The 11,763-nt window shown below is 38.4% G+C and overlaps 1 protein-coding gene across 7 annotated transcripts in view; it reads left to right on the forward strand.

The window, feature by feature from the left end:
* The window catches only part of Mnb (minibrain), a 106,350-nt gene that overhangs the window by 64,388 nt on the left and 30,199 nt on the right, over window positions 1-11,763 (forward strand). The gene's annotated exons all lie outside the window — the stretch shown is intronic.

Consider the following 11,763-nt stretch of genomic DNA (forward strand, 5'->3'; position numbering starts at 1 on the left):
AAGTGCACTCGACTAAAAACATTAGAAGAGCAATGCTTGAACCAATATTCAATACATTACCATAATTAAATAGCCGATGTAGTGAGCGCGCGACAAAGCGTGTCCACATGACAATTCCAGTAATAACTTTCTCATTGTGACCAGGACTATCCCTCGCATAAGTTTATATTATAATGGAACCAATATAAGCTGTGTACACAGTGTATGCGGGCGCGTCGCTGCCTACATAAATCTCTAGTGATAAATTAGACAATTCCATAAGATAGGGTGCACGCGCCGCCCTTCGGTCCACATGCAGGGCCCGTTGGGATAATCGACGGGACTCGCAATTTGGCATAGTATTTATCGTCCCACGTGTGTATCCGCTTTTACGTTGCCGGTCAATGTTTTGTTGTATAAACTTTACGAGCTGTAACGTTTACAAAAGGTGGTGATGAACTGTTTGAGCGGTTTTCTATTTTATTGTTGTTGCGATACTTTCTTTCGTCACTTAATGCCAGTCTCGTGGCGTCATCGGCGCGTCGTCACCAAAGCATGATGTGATTTATTATACTACTATGATAAACATTACGTCTATTATCGCGTCAAGACGTAGGTTGTGTGAATAATGATTACATAACTAGACTAGATTATTAGAGGTTCCGAGCAAAACTTCTCACTTCTGGCAATAGAGAATCTACAACGTCGATGTAGTTTGAAATACTGATTGATGTAAATCCATTGAAACACATTTTAAAGCTCAAGCTACAGTCAAACAGTTTCTGAATCAGCAACTCTTGAGAGTGTCCAAGTTCGTTTAAAGACTTCTAGAAAGTTGTTATCTAAAAAGTACCATAAAACTTCTTGAAACACTGTGAATTCACCATAAATTGGATATCTGCTACCCAGCTTTGGTTGCCTTCAATCTCTTAACTTTCTATTGTGATTATGACATTCAGGTTAGCAACAGTCTCATGTCACATGGAATTTTATACGAAACAGAAATAATGTGGATCTAGAAATAAACAAAAATTACATCATGCCTTCGTTGTGATTCACGGAGCCCAGTGTAACAAAACATCAATTTATCGCGAAAAAAATTCTTTCCCAGCAAAGTTGACCCGAAATAATAGCAGCTATAGAGACAGTAGACGTCATTATGGTGTTCGGTCTGCAAAACACGACGATGTTGACGACCTCAATGACTTGCATGATTCGCCCGGCCATCTCATATCGATCCCGTATCGCCCGCCAACTCACTCTTCACAATTTTATACGTCAAAATAAAAAATACTCCATGTTAATCAAATATTTTTGTTTGTTTCAGGTAAGACACGCAACTAATACAAGGTTGTTCTGACGCTGATATATAAATGAAAACTCATCATCTTTGGACTTTTCTGTACAATTTGGCAAAATAATTGTAAGTAGCACTGTAAAACTATCGAGGATGGAAACACTAGTGTTCCCTACAAAGGATAATAAAACAGCTCGATTTTATTAAAGCCAATTATCATAAATCAGTAATGAATACGCACCCACGTATACGTCATAGGCTCTGTTTGACCGATATCGATTCAAATTTAAAATTAGGCCGATGTTTGTTGGCTTTCATAAACATCTTAGTAACATGTTTCTGACGTTTTTTAGTATCCAAACACGAATTATGTTCTAAAAATAGAACTCAACCTTCATTGAACCAGTCAAATTGGAGACTATTTGCGAAGCACGTTCACGTCCAACTCTGTTTAATCGATTTTTCTTTGATCCCTTCAAAAGGAATGTTCAGTTTACTGCTATCCTGAATATTTTTAATCCGATCCTGTATTTTACGATTTGACTACGATGCATCGATTCGCATCGTCATACGAGATTATTTTGGACGTGGCTGTCACGTGGCGCACCGCTGCTAGATATTTCAATCAGCCGGTCAAGGAACTATTACATCGCCAACGCGGCACCATTATCTTGGCCCGGAGATTGATGGCCCAATATTGCGATGGACTCCGATACCCCACATATACAACGCTTTACATATACAAGAGCCTAATAAAACGCGCGATACCGACCATGTAATGTATGTCATAAAATATGTTTTTGCATCTCTCCTGTTATGTCCGGTGCTAGACTATTTTTAGACAGCCGTAAAATTGTCTAAATCTAAATTGATCTAGATTTCATGTTTTTGTTTGGACGATTGAATTGCAATCAGACGGTAAATTATGTTTGTTTAATCAATTTTGATTTACGTGCTAAGTTTGTAGTCATTGCCCTCTTCGCGGTGTGTGCTGTTTGTTCAAGTCCTGGTATTGACAATTTGATTCGTATTGGCATTAAAAAGGAACTGGTTTTTGTCTGGGTATTTCCTTCGCGTGATATTTTGTTGTTCCGTTTCATTATACCATAATTCAAAGATAAATGGCTGATATCAATCTGCAGTCTATGTTTTTTAATATGTCTAGTCAAATCTGAAACTCGCTAAAACGTTTATCGTACCTAAGTATATCGCATTATGCTTGGAGACAATACCAGAACTACTTTGCATTGAAGCAGATATCTCAAAATGTTCTTGGAAATTTAGAAGTGTGATGTCATCAATAAGTGAAAAAAGGCACCGGTGCTGCGACAAATTCGCCTCTATTGGAATAAAATTGATGGGAAGGCCAATATCGTAATGCGAAACACGGGCGTACACTACGGAACGACTATTTTGAGACCGTATCGGCACCCCGATCTATTTGATGGACTCGGTAGCGTGGTGAGGAATAAAACCCCCTATGCATTGGACGCTAATCATGTTATGTGATCTAACTTTAGTGTTTTGAGTAATTGGGGATTCCCGAAATGTTTTCTAGACTTTTTTCATTGTCTTTTCCGAAATGTATTCCAAAGTTGTTATTTATACTGTTCCAATGAATCGATAAAGCAAGTTTAACGTTTCACTTAGCATAATTCATACAAACGAGGTAGGAAGTGCGCATGATTTACAGCGCAATCAGTAATAACAAGTTAGCTCAGTACAGACCAGTGTACGTTACACATTATAAAAATGTATATTTGCAATATGCTATTTGAATTTCAAAACGTCATAATGAAGTTAGCGGTAAAGGTGGAACAATAAAAGTGCGCCCGCGCCTGCCCGAGCCGCTGGCGCCGCGACGCTCCAGTTGCCGCGTCTGCGCATCCAACTAGCAGACCAGATACGTGATTACACAGGGGTTACCACAAGCTTTTTGCATGCTAAGCCAGACACATTATTATGAAGTTGTTGTTATGACTGCCTTGCATATAGACGTGCAATTTCTTAGAATTTCAAATAAGAACTTGAGCTGTCCGTTGGAATAAATATCTCTCTTAGACAGCGTCGGTTATTTAAGAATACACCTGAGTCACCAGTATTCAGATCTTGAACAGTTGTTGCTATCTTTTCCATTTCAATTTTAAAACTAGTAAGAGGAACGAATTCTCGGAAAGTTAAGTCATCTCTGTTTAAAATACAATCTGTTCGCGTAATACTAGTTTTGTTGTCAAATAATTCTTAGCGATCGCTAGCAGTTCCCGTGAGTCATACTCTTTCTCTAAAAATACGCCCCAAATTAGTTTAAAATAGAAGATCTCTCTGAACGCTTCTCACGCAAATCTAAATAAAGAATTATCAGTTTAACGCCTGCGCCACTCATGTTGTGTGCCTGATGACGGCAACTATTTGTTTTCGCTAATTTGTGTACCTGCGACTTGACAGTGAGTTACTGCCATGATGACCTACCTGAAAAACGTAAGACAATTTATGCACATTTTTATTTAATCGTCCCTTACGCTTCATTTACTTCATTAACAAGTGCCTACGTTGTAAATAAACAGACTCCATTAAATTAGGTAAGCTAAAAGTAACATGATTCATACTTTCATTCTGATGAACCTATTATTTGTTTCAACATTTGTAGCTCACTATTTATTTAAATATAAAAAATATGAATTCATAATATATAATAATAATTAGCTTCATAAATTATGGTGTTACTGCTGTATCCCGTCGTCAATTCAGTTGTGATGACCCTTTACAGCCGGATGGACCACCTGACGGACATTCTTAAACCAGCACAGAAAAACTAATAAACACGTGCTATTTATACTGAGACAAATGAACTCTCATGTGTTTACGTCTCTCATTTCTCGTAACAATATTTTTGTTTCTCGCTGACCGCATTACAGATTTAATGGACTGGAGACTGGAAAAAAACTGTGGCTGACAAAATTTGTTACAAAAATCTTATGTAAATGTTCTCCGTCTTAACGCAATGCATCCCTCAATTAAATGAGCGGTTAACGCGAGAGTTTGCAATCTGCCAAGTTCCCACTTGTTAGTCGACTTCGTAAACAGTTGACACGATTTGTCGCGGCCAAGTTCCGGCCCCCTTATGCACTTTTTTGGTCTTGAAACGCCACCAATGGAAACTTTCACATACCCTGACGTTGCCGAATTGCATGTGGACGTGACGTTGGTTGCATTTTAATAATTTATCATTACGGTTCAATCGCTAAATATGTTGCGGTCTAACAAAACGAATATGATTTAATTTACGGTATACTTCAAACACAGACACTACTGACTAAAACCGAAGCCGGCTCGCAGTTTTCGGAATCGATCGTCGAAAACCCTCATCATCTTCGTATAATTTAGAATTAGACAAAGGTGCGCGCCGATTTCAAAGGCATTGTAAGATACGCGATGGGTCATAAAGAGGGCACATGTCGGCTAGCGACCTTGCGGGTGTATTCTGAGCGGCCGCGAGAGCTATTTCGGCGCGTCGACATCGATCCAAGCCAGCTAACTGGAGCAGCCTCATTGGCACCTGAGATGCACCAAGCTACATCAACTATTGCGAGATGTCCCAACCACGTGAATCCTGCTGCTGCCAATGCTTCACCGCCCCCACCAAATTTATCTTCTAACTGAAGCATTGTTGAGCTGACAATTCAATGTCAAGATCCAAAGGCACACAACTTTTAGACTACAAACATCAAGTTTGGATACAGCCTCTAGAGAATAGCGGTTTAAGTTTCAATTTTGCATGGTTTCGTGGTGTTAACTTACGATGTAATTGGCGTGAAACTTTAGTGCTCAGCGACAATGGAACACTCGCTTATTTTTGGCACGATCGTGGTATGAACCCGGTAACAGAGTGTCGCGGTGACATTTAATTATACTATTACGTACGTCAACAGTCTGGTCGCGGCTGGGGACGGTAATCATGACGTTTGCTCATACACATGATCGAGCATGCTGAAATACGCAATGTATGTAAGTAAATACAACAAAACAGTTTTGTTGCTAACCTAATATACGTATGTGTTTAAACACGTCATTAAACAAACCGTACAGGTAACAGCAAGGTACAACAACTTTACGTTATTGTAATAACTTGTATGATTTTATACAGAAGGTATCTCGGCTAGCGTAACAATTATAAAGTAATTTAATCGTTTAGTGGGTGTCCTACTATTACGTTAGATTGAATCAGTTTGAAATGCTTCCAACATTGTAATTTGCTTACTTTAAATATCATGAATAATAAGCACTGAAAGAAAAAATAAATACTTTCCCAGTCGCAGTTGTGAGGTATATTGCTCAAACATGTCTATAAGGCTCGATGCCTCAATGCACTTGATCGGTCAACGTTCCCAGTTTCCCAGTTTTAACCTCATCAGCGTAACTACGATAAGATAGTATGACATTGGCCAAAATTCTCTCGTTCACTTGAGTGGTTCGTTGGCTCAAGGTGACCGGCGGGTGCGTTGACATTCAGACGCCTTTATCAGAACAGGCGAGTTCACGACGCGCCTATGTTTATTAGCGGCCCGGTTGCCGACTGCTGCCGATACGATACCCCGCACACAATCCTTACTAATATTATAAATGGGAAAGTGAGTTTGTTTGTTTGTTTGTTTGTTTGTTTGTTCCGCTTTCACGCCGTAACTACTGAACCGATTGCTTTGAAATTTTGCAGACGTAAAGTTAGAAGTCCGGATTAAATAATAGGGTACTTTTTATCCCGAAAAAAATAGATATTCCCGAGGGAAAACAAAAATATTGTTTGCTTGATTGATGGATTGTAGATGGCGCTGTGTGTGCAATATAACCGAATTCCACGCGGGCGAAGCCGCAGGCGGAAAGCTAGTTATATTATAAATCCTACTTATATTATAAATGAGAAAGTTTGTGAGAATGTATGGATGTATGTTTGTTATTCAATCACGCAAAAACGGCTGGACCGATTTGATTGAAATTTAGTATGTAGATAGGTGATACCCTGGATTAACACATAGGCTACTTTTTATCAACACACCACGCGGGCGAAGCCGCTGGCGGAGGCTAGTCATTAATAAATCACACGACACGTCATTGCTATCGGCCCTAATCACAACAATCCAATTCCTAATAGCTCGGATTATTTAAAAGCTTATCCTTCATTTGTTTCGCGGATTGCTGTCTTTTTTATTTTACAATCAAAGCAGATGTACAATGCAACTTGGCGACTATCCGACTGTTATCATCACAATCGTTGTGTTATAAGCCGTTTATAAGTGGCACCTTAGACGCAAAGACGTCATAAGAATAATTTATCGTCATCGAGGACATTGCATAATATTTTGTGATAACATTATGCATGTTTAGTTAGCAACGGTTGAATATTAGCTATTTTCTATTTTAGTGCACGGCTTGAAGGCCGGTTGCACTGTGGCATCCGTCACTGCGGAATTCACCATCGTCTTGCCTGCAGCCAATCTGTCGGTTAATAGCTCGAATTGTACGGTGCACTGCGAACCGGTGGATTTATTGACCGATATAGCCTTCGCTCGATTACACGCCAAAGGGTGGACGACCCCATTCGGGAAGACTTGGATGTCCGAATCTTGTTATGTACAAATAATTGATTCCGAACCTCATTGCCAAATCCGGAGCTTACTTGATCATGTCTAGATAATCTAATATGAAAAGCCCGGCCTTATTTGGCAGGTTCTTGTATTTTTACGTGATTCTTTAAACAATATACCAATACTAGCTACCTTTTCCTGAATTCAATCGTTTGTGCTTTCCGAAGGCTTGTCGAAAACGTAGTTCGATTTCATGTCGTAAATCGCAGCTGTCTGCGCCTCAATTGCGAACTAACAGAGGCAATGATTGAGTGCAGCAAAGAACTCTATTAAACCCGAGATGGTATCTCAATGCTGTCACGTGATCGGATCGCCCGCGGCCTATACGAATCGCTGCACGATTCTGTATGCTCTTGGCATTCAGTCTCCATCGCTATTGCAAGTGGCAGTTTATTAGCAAAACAAATATAATAGCGTCTAGATATCATGAGAAATGTAAACAATAACTTTGTGTTTTGATACCGATTTCAAGTGATTCCCACGTGCAACAGTTAATAAAGATATCGTGAGTTGTGACATTTTATTGTTGTTTACGTTCTTGATAATTAATTGCATCCTTAAACCACGCTGTGGGAATATTCATTGACTTACTTCCATCAAAACATGACTTGCTTTAACAACATTATTCAAAAACCCATTTCACTGGAGCATATTCGTTAAGCTTTTCATACTTTTTTCTCATACAAAAACACATTAATCATGGCAATAGCAACAAATCCCAATATGTTTACTTGACAACAACTCTCGGTTGTCTTCGTCAACACAGCCGGCGGGCGTCGGGCGGCGAATAAAGGAAATAATGGAAATTATTCGCCGCGTCGCGACCCGCGAACGGTTATCGATGGAGGCAATTTGCCGAATAAATGGCCCGGTAATGATTGGACCCCTCCAGGCTTTGGTAACCACTCTATGTGAGGTCTGTTTGCGTACTAACAGACTCCTTGCATTGTCCCGCTTCTGGCTCGTTTTCAAAACATTCAGGTGTTTTTACAAAAAAGTTTAAAAGACATTTAACACGTGCTTAAAGATAATTTCTAAACAACATTTTCCTAAGCACGGGACGACCGTAGGTTTATGTTTTGTGTAGTAACACCATAATTGTCTAGGTATCTAATAAAAATGCCTTGGCTGTTCAATATTTTTGAAGTTGACGGGAGAAATCAATTTTATAGCTGTTGACTGTAATAAATAAACTGTAGGCTTATTATATTACCCTTAATAATTAACCGATTGTTAACTTATCAAGGTTATCGACATTCTAAGAATTTTTAGATTTAAGTCTACGATGTATTTGATAACTGATTAATAGTTGAGATTGTTTAGTTTATAATTGAGATTTTTGTTACCAGATTGAAATTAAACTGAGTCGGTTCGTCTTCAGTAACTATGGAGTAATATTTCTCAAATAAAACAGAATTATTAGGGTTACACGAACAAAAATATTGACTAATTAAAATCTTAAACGAAAACTAAAATTGATTAGGCAATTATTTGCAGACTGCAGTCACACAGTTGCGCAATTCTTTCGTAACATATTGTGTAACGCTCATAACAATACTGCCGTTGAGTAATAGCTAGCCACAACGTTAGTATTTGTTTTTAAGTACTTATTTAAAACAATAATCGCTCTCGAATCACACGTGTAAACTATTATAGAATTTATATCGTCATTTTCCGCGTAGAGACTGCCGATAACCTGTTGCGATCATTAACTCTCGTGTCCACTCATCTATTCTACATAAAACCAGCTTAACGATTAAATTATTGATTAGAATATACACATTGAAGGTATGCATATAATATTACAAGGTGCAGTGTCCTCTAGTTTAAAGGGATTTTGGGATTATCCGTTCCATCCATTGGTAAGTTCTTAATTCCTAAAGTTTGCAATTTGCATCATTTATACCAAAATTGCGTAAAATTTATCAGTTTAAGCTATTTAAGTCAGTTCACGACCGTCTCACATAAGGGATTCAAGTTTTCAGCGGCTGCCAACTCGATTTATCCTTTACATAAAGTATTAATATTTCAACCGCTGAGAGTCAATGGTTTCTAAATAACGTTTCCGCATAGAGACAGGCAGGAAATTAATTTAATCCTTTAAATCTAAATCAATCACAAATAAAGTGCTTAAGTAATTTGATAAACTGAGTGATATGATATGTTAATAAAAATATTAATTACTGGTGCGTTCACCACACTTCGGTGTGATAGTCAGCCGGTGCCACGGCTAACGTGGCAAAATATCTTGCCGAACGTTTTGACGTTAATTATGGAGCACGCACGCGGCGTCACTCTTCGCCCCCTGACCAGTCGACCACGTTTAATGTGCTTCCCTATTTGTATACTCCGATACCTTCACGCGATGTCACACCAACTAACTAATTTTTGGACATATCAAAATATCGAATCAATAAATTAAAGTAAACACCCTCCCGTGTAACCAAAACCCTAATTTCCAAAAGCAATTACCACAATTATTATAATAATGACAAGATACAAAGGCATGTGCATATAATCGGTACAACACAATGAAAATTGAATTCCGTTTAATCTGAAGCGGATGAAATGAAATTCTCTGACAAGCGTGCTCTATCTAGGAATGGTTGGGACGACGCGACGCCTCTCTTATGCATTTCCTTTATTTATGTACGTGTGTTTGCTCATACGAACGTATCTAACGTTTGTTTATGTACACCATTGGACAAAGAAAACCGCACGAGATTAGTGCATATGGACGCTGTTTGAATCTGTTGTGATTTTTCAGTTTAAATGCAATGCAAAGTCCATTGTGTGGCTTGGGAATGTGCCATAAATTCACAAATATTCTTCAGTCTGCTGTAGATATTTGATGTAAAGGAAAATGCAAGGATTTTAGTTTGATAAGAAATTGGCGATAGTGTGTGATGGATGATTGACCAAAAGAATTGGGTCAGTTATGTTTATCGTTTGTTCGTGATAATCTATATTTGCAGGTTTTGTTATCATTTCGAATGATAGTAATAAAAATATAAATTGGTACCTTATATAACTTTTGGTGTTATTTCAAAAAAGTTAGCATTTTTTTTTAATTTCATATCCTGGTCCATCGTTTTTTTTTACTTTTATTGTACTATCACTGTTTATGTTAGAATCAGCTGAGATAATGTTATATAGACAACTTTTTAGGGTTCCGTAGCCAAAATGGCAAAAACGGAACCCTTATAGTTTCGTCATGTCCGTCTGTCCGTCTGTCCGTCTGTCCGTCTGTCACAGCCGATTTACTCGGAAACTATAAGTACTACAGTGATGAAATTTGATGGGAATATGTGTTGTATGAACCGCTACAAAAATATGACACTAAATAGTAAAAAAAAGAATTGGGGGTGGGGCCCCCCATACATGTAACTGAGGGATGAAATTTTTTTTTTCGATGTACATACCCGTGTGGGGTATCAATGGAAAGGTCTTTTAAAATGATATAAAGTTTTCTAAAAAACATTTTTCTTAAAGTGAACGGTTTTTGAGATATCAGCTCTCAAAGTCGTAAAAAGTATGTCCCCCCCCCCTCTATTTTTATAACTACGGGGTATAAAATTCTAAAAAAAATAGAGGTGATGCATGCTAATTAACTCTTTCAACGATTTTTGGTTTGATCAAAGTATCTCTTATAGTTTTTGAGATAGGTTGATTTAACTGTAATTTACGGAACCCTTCGTGCACGAGTCCGACTCGCACTTGGCCGGTTTTTTTATTTTAATTAAAATCTATTAGCAAGTATGTAAGGGCAAAGAATGCAACAGAACATTAAAGACTTTAGAGAGACAACAGTCTAAAATATGCTTTGAGAATAATTACAAACAACAGACGGTTGGCGTTAAGCTATTAAATGGCGCCAGGAATTCCCGGAATTCAATTCTCTATCAGCGAGCGGTTGACGCTACTCCACCAGAATATTATTCATCGGTTACGCCTACTCTAAACGCGTAATAGACATTCATACCTAAAATAGAAAATATCTCCTCGCAATTCAATTTAGTCACATTTTTTTCTATATGTATAACAGTTATTTGTGGAATATCCTTGATCTTTGCTACATAGGTTTTCCCGTGTAATTGTTGTCTAGAAACCTGTGACATAACTGGCGTGACACTGAAGTAAGCCTCCATACTTCCGTTTCATAATTGAATGTGATTAGATTACAAGAACCATTACAAGGTAAAAATAAAAATAAAGCACAGCGAGGTTGTAAATAACCATCAAGATGTGTATCGAAATGGAGCTGTTGCAATTCTGTGCGATCTATCTCGTTAATCTTTATTCTTTCCGCCAACTCCACCACAGAGGAATGTGGTTTGTTTGCGAATCCGGAAAAATGCCCCTGTCAACGACCGACCACCCGATATAGTTCGAACCCGTTATATTAGCCGAGTGATCGACCTGGACTCCTGCCACGATCCCGGCGCCCCTGCTAATTATAACTACTCTCTCATAGAATAAACAATTCCATGCTAATCGCAGCAAGGAATAAAATTGCTTACACTAACGCGAGCATCATACAATTAATGAGCTGTTGGAAGCTATTTTATATCGCCTATGACGCGCTAATTGCTACAATTCCAATACATTGACTTGTTAAGGCCGTTGAGGTCGAAAACTCATGCATTCCTCCGAGTGGGTAAACAAGAGATATTTGTTATTTAGTTACAGAATTGTTATCACATCCGAAACATCTGTCCTCAGTAAAAATACTTAACGTTCCCGTCATCCGCGGAGACAGAGATTAAACGCAGCTTGTGTCCAACCGGCCTAAAGACTATTTCTATCCAACTGCCAAAATTTCTTGTTCTAAGTGTGTTGACGTGAGAA

Source organism: Helicoverpa armigera, chromosome 16 (genome assembly GCF_030705265.1).
Source record: "Helicoverpa armigera isolate CAAS_96S chromosome 16, ASM3070526v1, whole genome shotgun sequence".
Lineage (NCBI taxonomy): Eukaryota > Metazoa > Arthropoda > Insecta > Lepidoptera > Noctuidae > Helicoverpa > Helicoverpa armigera.